Raw genomic sequence first — 16,320 nt, 5'->3', positions numbered from 1 at the left:
GAAGACAGTAACCTCAACAGTAAATTACATTACAGCAGTAATAATGTACTGATTGGCCCCTACAATAATTATGTCCCCACTTGCCGCCATAAACCAATAATGTATATTCCTCATCCTGACCTCCATATAGTAATTATATCACCCCTTTATTTAATAAGGTGCCAGATCCTGGGCCCCTTTATTTAATGTCCCCATCCTGGACCCTAATGTCTACTTTAATAAGGTCCCCTTCCAATAATAATATCCCCATCCTGGGCCCCTTTATTCAATGCCCCCATACTATGCCCATATGTCCACTTTAATAATGTCACCTCCCTGTTCTCCTATATCCGTCCCTATGGCCACTACTTTGCCCAATCACAGGGAGGGGGGGAATTATCTCACCTTCATGCGCTCCCCGGTGTCCTCTTGTGGCTTCATATTTGGCATAGTCGTTAAAATGACTGCAGCTGTGACAGGGTGCTCTGCTCTGTGACAGGCCGTGCGCTGACATCACATAGGCCAGTGGCCTTTCAGTGTTACTGCTATCAAAGGCTGCAGGAGTCATTTAACATAACTGCTATATGACGTCAACGCATGGCTTGTCACAGAGCAGGGTGCCCTGTCAGCTACAGCTGGCATTCATCTTGATGTGCGTCGTTACCAGGGTCGGCTCCAGGTTATCGTGGACCTCGGGCTAAAGAGTATCAGTGGACCCCTTTAACACATGCCACGATTCCTGATGCACAGATAAAAAAATACATGTATAGTACAATATATGGGCACCACATAGTGGTCCATACAGTATTATGGGCACCTCATAGTCCTCCATACAGTATTGTGGGCAATGACAATGTCCTCCATACATTATTATTGGCCCCATATAATGCTCATTCATACAGTATATCACGGGCCGCATATAATGCTCCTCCATACAATATATCACGGGCTGCATATAATGCTCCTCCATACCGCACATCATGGGTCCCATATAATGCTCCATTCAGCACATCTTGGGCCCCATGCTCCTCTGTTATGAATGAGTCACCGTAGGAGGCAAAAACAGAAATGCTAGCTAAGTCCAGAAAACCAGAGAAGTTGGCAGCTATCGGATTGCAGACCCCTGAACCTATCAACAACAACTAGGAGTAGCCGTGGGGGGTTCCTACGGTGCCCTAGACCCCTCGATCACAGCCGGAGAACTGCCTAGCCTAAAGACAGAAAGGGAAATCTAAACTGCCCCAGAGCAGACCCCAAAGCAATAGGCAGCCCCCAACATATAATAACGGTGAAGCAAGAAGAAAAAACACTAACACAGATAGAAAGATAGACTGAGCAAATGATGGGGCCCAAGCTAACTAGATATGACAGGATAGGAAAGCTGCTGTCTGCAATCCGCAAAAAACCCTATCAAAACAAGAGCCAACAGACTGACAAGGAAAAAGTCCCTGAAGACGCTAGGCTTCAAAAAGACTATGTCAGTACTCAGGTATTTTCTGAAGACAGAGCAAACAGACAAAAAGGAATTCAGCTCACCCCAGCAGGGAATGGCAGAATCCAGAAAAGCAAGGCAAAATAAAACCAAAACACAAATGCAAAAAGGCAAAGCAGAAAACTTAGCTTTTGAGGAGCAGGAATCAGACTGGTCTCCTAGAATCCCTCAGAGAAATCACCAGCGAGGCAGAAGGGGGTCGGCTGCCTTATATCCAGTCAGAAATCCCCGTCACCCAGTCATCCTCTACCAGCTCAGGTGCTTGGTAATCAACCTCACTACCTTCCTTCACCAGAAGAGGGAGTTCATCAGACCTCAATGGTGAAGGGGAAAATGAACTCATAACACTCCTCCATACAGTATTATGGGGCAATGTAATGCTCCTCCATACAGTATTATGGGCCCCATGTATTTGTTACAACCCTTTTGGCATCACTGCATGGCCTCCCATCCCCACCTGCCTTACACTCCAATTTTCTCACTACCCCAGGCCATGCTGTGAGTTCTGTCTCTTGCTAGCTCCATGCTGGATGCTTCTTGTCTCCTGCCTGCTCTCTGCATACTTCCTAGCTGTGTGCATAGGGGGGTGGCGTCGGCACTCCCTGGCTCTTATTGAGCCAGTGTGCACCTTCCTAAGGTGTCCCCAGCCAACTGTCAAGAGGCCTCAGGTACTTAAGGCATCCTTGCCCATAGAAGGATGCCTGTGCAACTATTTCCCTCAGTGTCTTGCTGCTGAGGTGCCAGGTCCTGTCTTGTTTTCGCCTTCTCTGGGGGCTGCATTCCCAGACCTGTTACCATGCACTTTGTGTCCTATGTTTCCACCTCCCTGAGGGCTGCATACTCAGGCCTGTGTCCTTCATTATCTGTTCTCGTGTCTTTCCTTGTCTGTATTGTGTCCTAGTCCTGTATCTAACCTTGTCTGAACTCAGTCCTAACCTCTGTCTGTTTACGTCCTTGTCTGTGGTTTCCTTTCCCTGCTGTGAGTATCCTCGTGTTCTCACCATCTGCCTTGCTCTCGTCCCTTGCTGCTCTGCCTAGCATCAACTCCTTGCGGCTCTGCCTAGCATTTGATCTTGCGGTCCTGCTCTACTTCCATTCTGAAACCTGTGGGTCAGGTCCCTACCTGTTTCCATATACCTGCCCGTATTCCTGCCAGTGTCTCAGCCGTGCCGCCTGTCTGGCAGTCGAGTCCGTTGCCCGTTCTTGTCCTAGCGTTCTGTTCCCCAGTGGGATCAGCAGCCACAGCCAGACACCACCCTAGAGTGGTACCTCGCAGATACCTGCTGCACAAGCCTGATCTCCATCATCAGAGGTTCCAGTGAACACCAAGGAAGCTGCTTAGTCATGCCCCTTCCAGCTTAGTCTGGTTTGTGGCACAGTGGGGCCACACCCTCCACGCTCGCGCCAACCTGTCAGGGTGCAAGCATAACAGTAATGCTCCTCCATACAGTATTATAGGCCCAAGGAATGCTCCTCCATACAGTATTATGGGCCCCATGGAATGCTCCTCCATACAGTATTATGGGCCCCATGGAATGCTCCATACATAAAAAAAAAAAAATCAAGTACTCACCTCTGCCGTTCTCGCTGCAGGTCCGGTACACTCAGCATCTCTCCTGCCTCTGCAATGCTCAGTGCAGAGAGGCTGAGTGTGCAGTGATGACGTCATAGCTCCCTCTGCCCTGAGACATCGCAGAGTCAGAGGGTGCTGAAGACAGAACCGTTGCTGGGGCTGAGGAGAGGCGATTATTAGATGCAGGCCTGTAAAAACAGAGCGGTGAGTGAGTCCGAATGCTGCCGGGGAGAACAAAGTTAATTTTCTCCCTGCATCGTTCAGCTAAGTCCAGGCGCTCGTCAGGTTAGTAACCTGCAGATTAACCCCATATCTGCAGGTTGCTAGCATTTTTTCTGGTGACAGGTTCCCTTTAAAGCTATATTCACATCACATTTAGGTCTCATTCACAAATTAGTTGTTTCCACGTACTTGAAAAATGGACCAAGTTTCTTTAGGGATTTTCAGCAGTTTGGGCAATTTTCATAAATTTGCCCAGTATATGAAAAAAATAAAAAAAAGTGTCTCCACCTTCTATCCAGCACCCCTAGACTTGCACTACCTATTTTGATCCGACCCTTTGGATCAATACTGGACGGCTCTATGGTTTGGCTAAAAAAAAAACCCTGGACGTGTGAACGGCCCCATTCACCATTATAGGTACGGGTACTATCCCTAAGACACGACTAGCACTCGTATGCAAAACCTGAAATGTGAATTAGGCCTTAGCTGTTTACTTAATGTATACGTTGGGATCTGCACACTAAACACATGCCTGGGAAAGACGCTACACAGGGGCATCGGACACCATAGGACAGATCCTGTTGTAAATACCAAGCGGGGTTCCTGTTACAGAAAAACGCTTTTCTCCCAGATGCTTAAAAAAAAAAAGTTGACCAGCCATCCCCCGGTCCAGTGTTGAGACTCCATGGCTGTTTTCAGTGACTGTTGGCCTAAGTTCACACTGAGTGTTTTATGCTAATTTTCAGCTGCATTTGACAGTACCAGATAGGCCTATGAGATTTCAGAAATCTCATGCACACGGTTTTTCTGCCATCAGTATTTTGTGCTTTGTTTGTTTTTGGGCATACAGCATGTCACTTCTTTCTGCGTTTTTCACCCATAGACTTAAATGGGAAAATAGCATGAAAAAAAAAATCAAAACTGCCACAAAAAAAGCAGCAAAACCTGCATTTTTGCCGCAGCTTCTTTCCTGCCAAACACTCGTTTTGCTGCAGAAAAAAGATGCAGCAAAATGCCTAGTGTGAACTCAGCCTTATTGTCTGCAGCCAATCACAGCACAGAAGCTCTGCCCCGAGCTGATGGCGAGAGACGCTGAGCACACGGATTGGCTGCCATGATATCGAAGTTACAGGAACAAAAGTCAGAAGACTCCGCGCTAGACCTGGGGAGGGCGAGTAATGCACAACTTTCCTGTGCATTTATTTATTTTAACAAACTACAGCCAGGCGAGAAGGCTTTTCCGAAACTGAAAGACTGAGCCAGCCACAGCACTACAGCTGGAGGTCACCCCCTGCCTGTAGCTCCTCAGCTCGGCTGTAACCACTCTGTAACCCCGGCTCCCATCCTCCCCATCACCGCCTTCCTGACCAGTCAGCTGCACAACATACGCTGCGCCACCAGGCCTTCTACTCTAGGTCGCCGCAGTACTCATCCCCCTGAATACATATCCATCCGCCCGTGTGGTGCCGGATCTAAATATTTACATTCACTGCAGCTATTTACCGAATAATGACGGTGACCTTACCGAGAGACTAATGCCTGTAGGGTAACCTTTATGAAACAGTTAACAGGACACGTTAGGTGCCGTAATATTAAGGTAATTATTTAATGTATTCCCGTGCGGTGAGCCGTCATTGGGCGGAAGAATACATACACTGCACGACTCAGCTGTATAAAAGTGACCGCCAGGCGTTCCTCCCTCAGACTTACGGACGAGCTAGGAAGGGTTGTCTGTGGTGGTGGGGCGGGTTTGTGTCCAGTCCCCTGTTTCTGTGTATTTTAGGGTGGCAGGCGAGTATGGGGTAATGGTGAGAGGTGCTGGGGGTCTTAGATACGTGGGGGCTGTATAATGTATGTGCTAGGAGCCTGTCATGGCCGAGCACAGCTGTGCTCCTGTCCTGTTGTGTTCCCAGAAAAGGCTTGTTGCTATGTATCGCTGTAGACACTTTATAGAAGTTGGGCCAAGAAGACTTAGAAATGCAAGACTCGTAGTCAGCAGGTGAAGAAACCGGCAAAGCAAGGGCAGAAGACTAGGACCGTGTTCACACAAGGAGACTAGAACACGGTGAGAGCTCAGGATTAGAGGAAAAGTCAGGAAGATGGCAGAGGACTTGTGTAGTCTGAAGACTGGGAAAGAAAAAAAGCTAGGATGTATCTATGGAAAGAAAAAAACAAGATTGAGAAAAACAGAAGGTTAGAAAAAACTAACTTTGAAAGGATTAACTCCACCCGTGCAAAGTAAAGGCTGGCAGGCTGGATAAAGACAGAGAAAGCTGAAACTTGACATTTTTTCCTAATGAGACATTTCAGATGGAGGGAGTCAGATGAACTATTCAAGAACATTGGCCTTGTGCAGTTAGATGGTGTTAATTTGGGTAATGGAGGGAGGGAGGTTTTCTTCTTAGGTTAAAGGAGGAAGACTTAGAAGAACAGCAAGTAAGGAGGAGGATCACAAGATCTCTGGATCTATTAAGGACATAATTTACAGAATAGCGGTGCTTCCAGGCAAAACGAGCAGTGAGCTCAGGCCTGTACATCTTGACTACGTTGCGCGCTCGGAAGTTTACGCGGGAAGACTTGTCAGACTGCAAGTGTTTGGTTGTCATAACCCAAAAGGCCTCTTTGCTTATCTAGATGTTGGTGAATGAGCTGTTGATGGGTATTCGATGTGACCGAATGAAATCCAGTGAATCTAGTCTGAGCGAATTTCAAGACTAAGCATCCATGTGCGTTGAGAACAGCTTGGTATGACGCTGTAGCTGGCGGTGAAGTCTTCTAGAAGACAGAAACAAAACTCCATTTATAGTAGTTCATCCTACGTGCTGCTGACCACCTGAAATGGGTCTGTAAGTGAGGGTCTCGGGTGGTCTGGGGAAAATTTGTGGCTTTTGTCTTTCAGACTTTTACTCTAGGGCCATTCCAGTTGTCTCTTCAAGCGTTTCCAGTCCCGAATATCTATGTATGGAGAAAGGGGCAGAACATTCCTTATGGTGTAGATAGATTTTGTATAAGGTGGTTATAGGAAAGCTGCAGAAAGTGGATCAGGAGCCTCTAGAGGAACTTGGTAAGATTTTTTGGTTATCTGGTAGTTTCCTTGTAAAGCATTCCTTAATGTCACTTGACAACAACCCCTCTTATTTTTTTTTTTTCTGGAAGGGTGGGAGGGAGGTCATAAAACTTTTTCCTAGATTTTTTCAGATTTTCATAGACTACTGAAGAAGCCCTAGATCTACTGTGCTTTCAGAAGGTTGTCGGTGACACATTTGCTCAGGTATCTTAAACTTTTATTTTACAACACAAATCAGTGTAGGTTATAGCAGGTAAATGCCCTTTTCTACTAATCTTGTCGTACTGCACGCAATGTTTGCCATTTAGCATATACTCCCATTACGTGCTTTTCATGTATAGGGACATGGTTTAATCTGGGAAGTCTACATATTGGGTTTATTAATACTTTCCCATATACTGTAAGGCATAATTGACAGTCTGCTGCTGTGAAAGGGATGAACTTGAAAACTTCACTTTTTTATATACATATTGTTTTAATTATGTTACTTTTGTGGAGGTTAATAAAACAAACTTGTGAGAAATGGTTTTAATATATCATGCAGAGTATCTTGTTTCTGGCTGAAGGGGTGGGCTTGTGGCAATATCTCTTGTCTAGACTCTTTCAGATTCCTCTTCTGAGATAAATCAGTAATCGAACAGCGTCTGGAAGTTCCAAAGTTAAGGTATTTGACGATTGGATAAAAAATGGGATAAAACCTCTTAGGAGGTCTAAAATCTGAAAATAACACGGATTTGTGTATTGGAAATGAGATCAGGCCAGATGTCTTGGTACAGACCTGAATTTCTTGTGAAGAATTAAATAATTTCTTCAAACGAAATTCTTGCCTACATTCTCAAATGAAGCCGTAAGAATCTCAATGCAAAGTATGTCACAAGCCTTAAAAGGTTTGTTTGTACCTTTCCAAAATTTCTCCTACCTTTCAGAGTCTTATACAGTTTGTCTATTACATATGAAGAGTTGATGTATTTACACAAAAAAAGGCCAAGAAGAAATCTGTATTGATACAAATATTGCCCATCTTAACAAAGACCAAGGGAATTGTCAGTCTCAAGCTAGTAATAGGAAGTGGATGATTATACAACTTCAGGCTGAGTGGATTTGCTCCAGGCAGGTACGGGAGGATGGATGCTAGTTCTGCACTATTCTTGGGAATTGGAAACTCAACCTTTTAGCAGATAAGTGCTGTACTTGTTCACCTTTGTTTGCTAATAGTTGATCTTAACTGCAGGTGGCCAAAATCCATTAACTTTTTTTTTTTTTTGTTCATGGCTTATTTTCTCCAGCTAACTTTAAAAGTGATCTGTACCAGGTTTTTGTTACCGCATCTGGGAGCAGCATGATGTAGAGGCAGAGACCCTGATTCCATTGATGTCATTTAGTGGGGTGACATTACTTGTCAAAACTGCAGTATATCTGCTGCAAATCTAATGGTACTTGGAGTGCTGAGATCTGTTACTGCACCCACGTCACTGGCAGATTTCTGCCTATGCACAGTGTACACAGAAAACGAGTGAGGTTATGGAGGACTACATGGCAGCAGGTTTTGGTCTTCTAGTGATCTCCTGCGGAGAGGGAGGACTGCAGCAAGCAGCCCAGTGACTTATTCCTGGGATCAGGGTCTCGCTCTTCATTCTGGGTGTCACTTGCGTTTAGCACTTACAGTATTCTTATGGTGACTAACTTGTAAAGGGAACCTATCATCTGACTCGTGCTACCCAAAATTCAGTGTGGGTTTTTTTTTTTTAAAATGCTGGTGCATTTCTGTACAGGCTGCCATTCATGTTCCCCAAACCATAGGTAGCATGAAATCACCTGACACATTCCCCCTAGGGTATGTGCCCAAGATCAGGAAGTAGCAGCGCTTTGGACAGTCTTCTCGCTGTGTCCAAAACACTGTTCTAATCATGCAGGAAAATCCGCACATGTCCACTGAACAATGCAAATTTACCGCATCTAATACATCCTATTGTGGAGACTAGGGTCTCTGCAACAGAAGTTGACATGCTGCGGCTCGTGAACTGCAGCGCAGGTGAGTTTATGCAGCTTAAAAAGGAAGCACAGTGGGCATGGAATCTCTATAAATCCCATCCACAGTGCCTCTAATGTAGAACGCAGTGTTTTGGACTTGGCGCAGGTGAGCTGCGTCCAAAATGCTCCTATCCCTGATCGTGGACACGAAGCCTTAATGTACCCCCCCATCAAAACTACAAGTTTAATCTATTCAATGATATCCAAGAAGATTGTGTATAGGAAAGCTAAATGTCCCATGATGGCGGTAAAAAATAAGCTTAGCAAGTGGGGCGCAATTTTTCTTCACTTCTACCTAATGGCTTTTCAGATGGCTGATTTCAGCAGTGATTGGCCCAAGTAGGATAAAATGACACTTCTGTGCTAGATTGAAAACTAACCTAGATTTAATGTAATACAAAAGGTGTATAATTGGCTTGCTGCTTTTAACATTTATCCATATTTAAAGCTTTGGGCTGTCTTGTATATCTTTCTTCTTGGGTGGATATGGGCAACTTTGTTTCAGATTATTCAGAATCTTCATGGTGTGGCTACATCAATGCAAAAATTGCATTCCCTGAAACTTGGCACATGCGGGGGAAAAGGCTTGCAAAGCTTGGTTCTAGTCTTCGTTCCCGTTCAGCATGTAGCATTCCTTCATAAGGTGGCGTTGAGAGTATCTTGTGACGCGGCACACTGGAATGGGGCATGTAGGAAATGCACAACTTGTCTGGCTTGGTGTCTTTCTCTTGCAAACTACAAAGAACATAAGTGCTTGGAGTCTGTAGCAGGTAACGTGCCTTGTGCATGAGCCTCCTCATCTTCATCGGTCGTGTCTGTAGATTTCCTTTGTGTGAGTAGTCCATGAGCACTTGCTTTATGTTCCCATACCCAGTGAGTGTGACTATTGATTGTTGTAAACTCTTGGGTTGGGCGGAGTTTTGTTCTGTTTTCTTCCAGAAACCTTGAGCACTTTTAAATATTGCTGAGAATTGCACAATTAGTGGCAAGTGACCGTATCTGCCAATTTCATGATGAACGTGGATACCTCTGGTCCATAATCTTTCAGCAACAGGAAAAAACATGCTTTGCTTCCAATACTAAACTAGTAGTGGAAAGGATTTATCCCGTCTTGTATCGCACGTGATGTTCAGATGGAATAGAACGCATTTTTGTGGGTCTAATGGAAACATGAGGACAAACTAGCAGTTCTTGCTAAGTATTTGGTCAGCTGCCATATTACAGTATTGAGAAATACAGTCTACAGTGAGGTTGGTCTTTCTATTCCTTTTGGTGGGAGCATACTCTTCACATCTTGGATTCCTTCCATAACAATTCCCATACTCTGGGATTTTCTACACTGGTTTATTTTCACTTTTCAGAGTTACTGGCCACAATGAATAACCCACTTTATTATAGCATCTTCATATTTTTTTTATTTTTTGGGATTGGGGTAGGTGGGGGGCTAACTATCCAGCTTGTTTTCAGATTCTTTTTTCAGGTTGGTGATATCTGGCTCCAGTACAAGGCACTAAGAATAACTTATTTCGTAAAATGATTCAGGGCAGGTTTAACATTTGGCTTGTTCTTCAAGAGTACAGTGTCTTCTGTCTTCATATGTATAAAGGTGCAGAGCATTCTTGTTGCCATAGGAAAAAACAGCGGTATGTATCTTAAGAAAATTGGGGAAGCACATAATAGAGGGAGTTTTATATCCCACCCATTCAGCTCATTAATGTTTAGTAACTGGTTGCTAAATAAGCCCACTGCAACTTTAACATAGTAACATAGTTATTAAGGTTGAAGGGAGACTTTAAGTCCATCCAGTTCAACCCATATCCTATCCTAACTTGCCCTAACATGTTGATCCAGAGGAAGGCAAAAAAAACCCATGTGGCAACAGTAAGCTTCACATTGGGGAAAAAAATTCCTTCCCGACTCCACATACGGCAATCAGACTAGCTCCCTGGATCAACGCAATATTAAGGTAACTAGTGTATATACCCTGTAATATTATACTTTCCAAGAAAGGCATCCAGTCCCTTCTTAAATTTTAGTAGGGAATCACTCATTACAACATCATATGGCAGAGAGTTCCATAGTCTCACTGCTCTTACAGTAAAGAATCCGCGTCTGTGAGTATGCTTAAACCTTCTTTGCTCCAGACATAGAGGATGCCCCCTTGTCCCCGTCACAGGTCTAAGAGTAAAAAGATCATTAGAAAGGTCTTGGTATTGTCCCCGCATATATTTATACATTGTAATAAGATCACCCCTAAGCCTTCGATTCTCCAAACTAAATAACCCCAAGTATAATATCCTGTCTTGGTATTGCAGACCCCCTAGTTCCCTAATAACCTTGGTCGCTCTTCTCTGCACCCGCTCCAGTTCAGCTATGTCTTTCTTATACACCGGAGACCAGAACTGTACACAATATTCTAAGTGTGGTCGCACTAGTGACTTATATAGAGGTAAAATTATGTTCTCCTCATGAGCATCTATACCTCTTTTAATGCATCCCATTATTTTATTTGCCTTTGCAGCAGCTGCCTGACACTGGCCGCTAAATGTGAGTTTGTCGTCCACCCATACACCCAGGTCTTTTTCAGTGACAGTTTTGCCCAGTGTTTTACAGTTAAGGACATAATTATACATCTTGTTCGTTCTACCCAAGTGCATGACCTTACATTTATCCCCATTAAAGCTCATTTGCCATTTATCAGCCCAAGCTTCTAGTTTACATAAATCCTCCTGTAATATAAAATTGTCCTCCTCTGTATTGATTACCCTGCAGAGTTTAGTGTCATCTTCAAATATTGAAATTCTACTCTCTATGCCCCCTACAAGGTCATTAATAAATATGTTAAAAAGAAGCGGGCCCAAAACTGACCCCTGTGGTACCCCACTGCTAACTGTGACCCAGTCCGAGTGTGCTCCATTAATAACCACCCTTTGTTTCCTATCCCTGAGCCAGCTCTTAGCCCACCTACACATATTTTCCCCTATCCCCATTGTTCTCATTTTATGTATCGACCTTTTGTGTGGCACCGTATCAAAAGCTTTTGAAAAGTCCATGTACACCACGTCCACTGCATTCCCTTGGTCCAGTCCGGAACTTACCCCTTTGAGCTGTTCTTATTGTTTTGGTAACTGATGAATCATGGTATCTAAGCTGTCGCCTGTACAGTGTATTAAAACTTGTGTTCATCAATAATGGACCTTTCAACTGGGGGAGGAAGGAGGCTTTACTGAACCAGTAAGGTAGAGGGCATTTAAGGTAGTATGGTGAAGAGGTTATTATGGTACGGGGGGGGGGGGAATAACATAAATTTGCATTATGTAGCATCTTCTAGGAACCGAGGATATCAGTTGCTGCTATACAAAAGGTACATTGCATCCAGGAAAGTTGAAAATCGCTTTGCGTATCTTGGCAAGTAGTTATAAAGGTAACGACATACTGTATTTGTCATAGTTTGTGTTTGGCTGTTAATGTTGCATCCATGTAATCTTGGCACAGAATTTAGGGGAATGTGTCCCTTCACACTGGAGGGTGGTAGAGGGAGGGGGCTGGCTGTAAAGGCGGTGTTAAATGTAGGTGGCCTCCAGGGGGAGAATCCACTACAGGATGGCCAGCGCCGGTACCGGGTGAGTAGACCCGGCTCCCTCGCCGGGTGGGGGGGCGGGCGCGCTGTCCCTTCTGCTTGGCGGGCGCGCTGTCCCTCCAGCTTGGCGGGTGCGGGTCAGAGTCAGCCGCGCCATTGCCGGCGCCTACTTCCGGTTCAGGGGGCAGCCAACGGCGTGGGGGCATGGCCTGATGACGTGGCCTGGTTGTGACGAGCCGGTCGCGCACTGCGGGCCGCAGCTGTGACGTCAGAGGTGAGCGCTTCTAGACGGGGCGGGCGGTGGCAGGGTGTGCGTGCTTGGCGTCCGGGGGCGCACGCGCCCACCGGGTGGGGTGGGGGGCGCCTCGCCGACCCCCGCCGGGGGTGCGGTCGAGGGGAGGGGAGAATGCTGGGGGGAAAGGTACTCGGCGCTGATGGAGGGCACCTGCGAGCCCTAGAGGGGCGGTGCCGTGGCTATTTAAGAGCTTGGGTCACAGGGGGAGCTGCTTCTGGCCCTGTGTCATCCCATAATGGCATCGCAGGAACAGCCAGAGCCTCTGGAGCAGACGCCTCAGTCCTCAGAGAAGCCGAAGCAGCCTTCTAGTAGCAGCAGCCGTTCTGAGAAACATAGGTCTAAGAAGGCGAGACCTGAGAAATCCACAAGCCATAAGAGTGTGGCGGCTCCGATGGACCCCCCCCCTCAGAACCCGGTACTACGCTGTTGTAAGCCAGGGTAAGTGAGCTACATCACTTGACCCAGCCCCCAGAGACCCAGCAGCTAGAGCTCCCCGCACTGTCTCAGAAACCTGCTGCTGAGAATGAGCCAGAGCTTGCTGCTCCAGAAATAAACCCTGAAACATCTGTCTCAGACTTTTCATCTGGTCAGCCAGAGACTGTATGGGATCCATAACTCTCTGCATAAAAAACCCCCAAAAAACTTAATGGTCAGTTATAATGTCAGGGTCCTGACATCGCCGGCATACAGCCTCCGCTAAGCAGGGACTCACCCGCACTGTAGGGACCCCTGGGGACAAGAACAGCCGGACAATAAAGATGCACGGGACCTGAATGTAGAAGTTTAGAAAGCTGGCACAGGAACTACGGTCATGTGAACGGTCATGTGACTGCAAGAGCGCGGGGCTTAGCGTCTTGCTTTCAGAGGAGGAAGAAAACTCAGTCGGGCAAAGCAGAGGTCAGGCACAATACAGGCAAGAGAGGTACAGGAGGGATAAACAGACGGGAGGTCAGAAAAAGCCAAAGGTCATACACAAGACATCAATACAGTACCAGGGATGAGATAGAATGGACAGTCAGGGCCAAGCAGAGATCAAAAACCAAACGGACATAGAAGGTACCAAGCAGAATCCAAAGCGATATCCAGAGAACAGACCAAGTCATACACAGGGAATCAAGCAACCAGAACACAGCACTAAAACACTCAGGGGTCACCACACAATGCCAAGGGCGAAAGTATAACTGACGGGGGATGGGAGCTTCCTGAGGCTATAAGAAGCCTCCCCAGAACCAATGGGAGGCCACCCTAATAGGTCCCCGGTGTGCAGGTGAGAGTCTGCACTGCGATCAGAACATTAACCCCAGAAGTGCTGGTCACCCAGCACTAGTATCATGACATCTATGTTTCAGAAGTCTGTCAACAATACAACATTGCGTGCTGACTATTTTCGAGTCCCCGCGGCTGCATGTCTCTCAGCCACAACACATTCAGAGATTGCCTAGCAGCAGCAGGGACTCTAACATATAACTCGAGCATGCCAAAGACATGCCGTTATTAGCGGCAGCAGGTGTAGGTTGATAGGAGTAGTAGTTCCATCAGCTGCCACCTACTCTCACGGTTATCAGTTGAATATAACTCAACATTCTCACCTGCTGGTGCTGATCAGCAGGGTAAGAAGAATGATGCGAGTGGTCTTCAGCACCTGGCACGGGGAACAGCACTAACTGTCCTGCTGCTTCCCAGGCACTAGTACATGTCACACTGATCTTAAAAAATGGACACGGTCCGTGGAAGCACACTGACATGTGCACAGACACATTCATTTGAATGGGACTACGTGTGCAACTGTCACCACACATACCAGACACACTGACGCCTGAGAGAGGCCTAATAAAAATAACAGTTACTCTGGTGCAGTGCAAGATTTTTGGGAATAACACAATGGAGACACCGATAACTTTGTATCCGAAGGAAAACCAAGCTACAATTAGGTCCATATATATTTGGACAGAGACAACATTTTTCTAATTTTGGTTCTAGACATTACCACAATGAATTTTAAACAAAACAATTCAGATGCAGTTGAAGTTCAGACTTTCAGTTTTCATTTGAGGGTATCCACATTAAAATTGGATGAAGGGTTTAGGAGTTTCAGCTCTTTAACATGTGCCACCCTGTTTTTAAAAGGACCAAAAGTAATTGGACAGATTAAATAATAGTAAATAAAATGTTCATTTCTAGTACTTGGTTGAAAACCCTTTGTTGGCAATGACTGCCTGAAGTCTTGAACTCATGGACTTCACCAGATGCTATGTTTCCTCCTTTTTAATGCTCTGCCAGGCCTTCACTGCGGTGGTTTTCAGTTGCTGTTTGTTTGTGGGCCTTTCTGTCTGAAGTTTAGTGTTTTAACAAGTGAAATGCATGCTTAATTGGGTTGAGATCAGGTGACTGACTTGGCCATGCAAGAATATTCCACTTCTTTGCTTTAATAAACGCATGGGTTGCTTTGGCTTTATGTTTTGGGTCATTGTCCATCTGTAGTATGAAACGACGTCCAATCAGTTTGGCTGCATTTGGCTGGATCTGAGCACACAGTATGGCTCTGAATACCTCAGAATTCATTCAGCTGCTTCTGTCCTGTGTCACATCATCAATAAACACTAGTGACCCAGTGCCACTGGCAGCCATGCATGCCAAAGCCATCACACTGCCTCCGCCGTGTTTTACAGATGATGTGGTATGCTTTGGATCATGAGCTGTACCACGCCTTCGCCATACTTTTCTCTTTCCATCATTCTGGTAGAGGTTGATCTTGGTTTCATCTGTCCAAAGAATGTTCTTCCAGAACTGTGCTGGCTTTTTTAGATGTTTTTTAGCAAAGTCCAGGCTAGCCTTTTGATTCTTGATGCTTATGAGTGGCTTGCACTGTGCAGTGAACCCTCTGTATTTACTTTCATGTAGTCTTCTCTTTATGGTAGATTTGAATATTGATACGCCTACCTCCTGGAGAGTGTTGTTCACTTGGTTGGCTGTTGTGAAGGGGTTTCTCTTCACCATGGAGATTATTCTGCAATCATCCACCACTGTTGTCTTCCATGGGCGCCCAGGTCTTTTTGCATTGATGAGTTCACCACTGCTTTCTTTCTTTCTCAGGAATGTACCAAACTGCAGATTTTGCCACTCCTAATGTTGTAGCAATTTCTCGGGTGGGTTTTTTCTGTTTTTGCAGCTTAAGGATGGCTTGTTTCACCTGCATGGAGAGCTCCTTGACCGCATGTTTCCTTCACAGCAAAACCTTCCAAATGCAAACACCACCCCTCAAATCAACTCCAGGCCTTTTGTCTGCTTAATTGAGAATGACATAATGAAGGGATTGCCCACAGCTGTCCATTAAATAACCTTGGAGTCAATTGTCCAATTACTTTTGGTCCCTTTTAAAACAGGGTGGCACATGTTAAGGAGCAGAAACTCCTAAACCTTTCATCCAATTTTAATGTGGATACCCTCAAATGAAAGCTGAAAGTCTGAACTTCAACTGCATCTGAATTGTTTTGTTTAAAATTCATTGTGATAATGTCTAGAACCAAAATTAGAAAAATGTTGTCTCTGTCCAAATATATATGGACCTAACTGTAACTCCCCAGTCCATGGGAGATGGCTGGCAGAGACAGCTACATGAAAGAAGCCTTTTAGACAGGGCTGTCATCAGGGGGATTACTGCCCGTGCAGCTGTATGGGGCCTAGTGAGCAGCAGTACAGAGGAAGGCCTGGGCCCCACCTCTTGTGCTCACCCGCTTTCTCTGAGCTCCATGGTCGTCTAACCTGGATGGCTGTGCAGCTCCCTCCACCTTCTCTGGACTTCTGCTCAGGTGACCGCACGTATGCGATGACATCATATCGTATGTGGCGGCATGTACGAGGACACCAGAAGCAGAGCTGTGCCTGCAGGGAGACTGTCAGTGAGCCAAGTATGAAAATTTTTTTTTATTTTTTTCTTTATAAAAATTAATTAAATGGGTGAGGTGGACTGCCAATGAAGTAAGGGGGACTGCAAATTATGAAGTGAAGGTCAGCAATTGAATTGAAGCTGGGGGTGGGGAGAGTAAATAATAATGAATTTTGAGGGTGAGTATTTTTGTAA

At 45.5% G+C, this 16,320-nt stretch overlaps 2 long non-coding RNA genes across 2 annotated transcripts in view; both read left to right on the top strand.

Annotated features, from left to right (window-relative positions):
* Positions 1-16,320, top strand: part of LOC141058161 (uncharacterized) — a 54,331-nt gene that overhangs the window by 16,188 nt on the left and 21,823 nt on the right. The gene's annotated exons all lie outside the window — the stretch shown is intronic.
* On the top strand, positions 4,714-6,869 carry LOC141058271 (uncharacterized). Its single transcript, XR_012222131.1, has 2 exons — positions 4,714-4,863; positions 5,266-6,869. It is a non-coding gene; the product is annotated as an uncharacterized lncRNA (long non-coding RNA).

The sequence above is a fragment of the Dendrobates tinctorius genome, unplaced genomic scaffold, assembly GCF_039654945.1.
Source record: "Dendrobates tinctorius isolate UK_male_01 unplaced genomic scaffold, ASM3965494v1 ptg000211l, whole genome shotgun sequence".
Lineage (NCBI taxonomy): Eukaryota > Metazoa > Chordata > Amphibia > Anura > Dendrobatidae > Dendrobates > Dendrobates tinctorius.
This window is presented reverse-complemented; position numbering and strand designations above follow the sequence as displayed.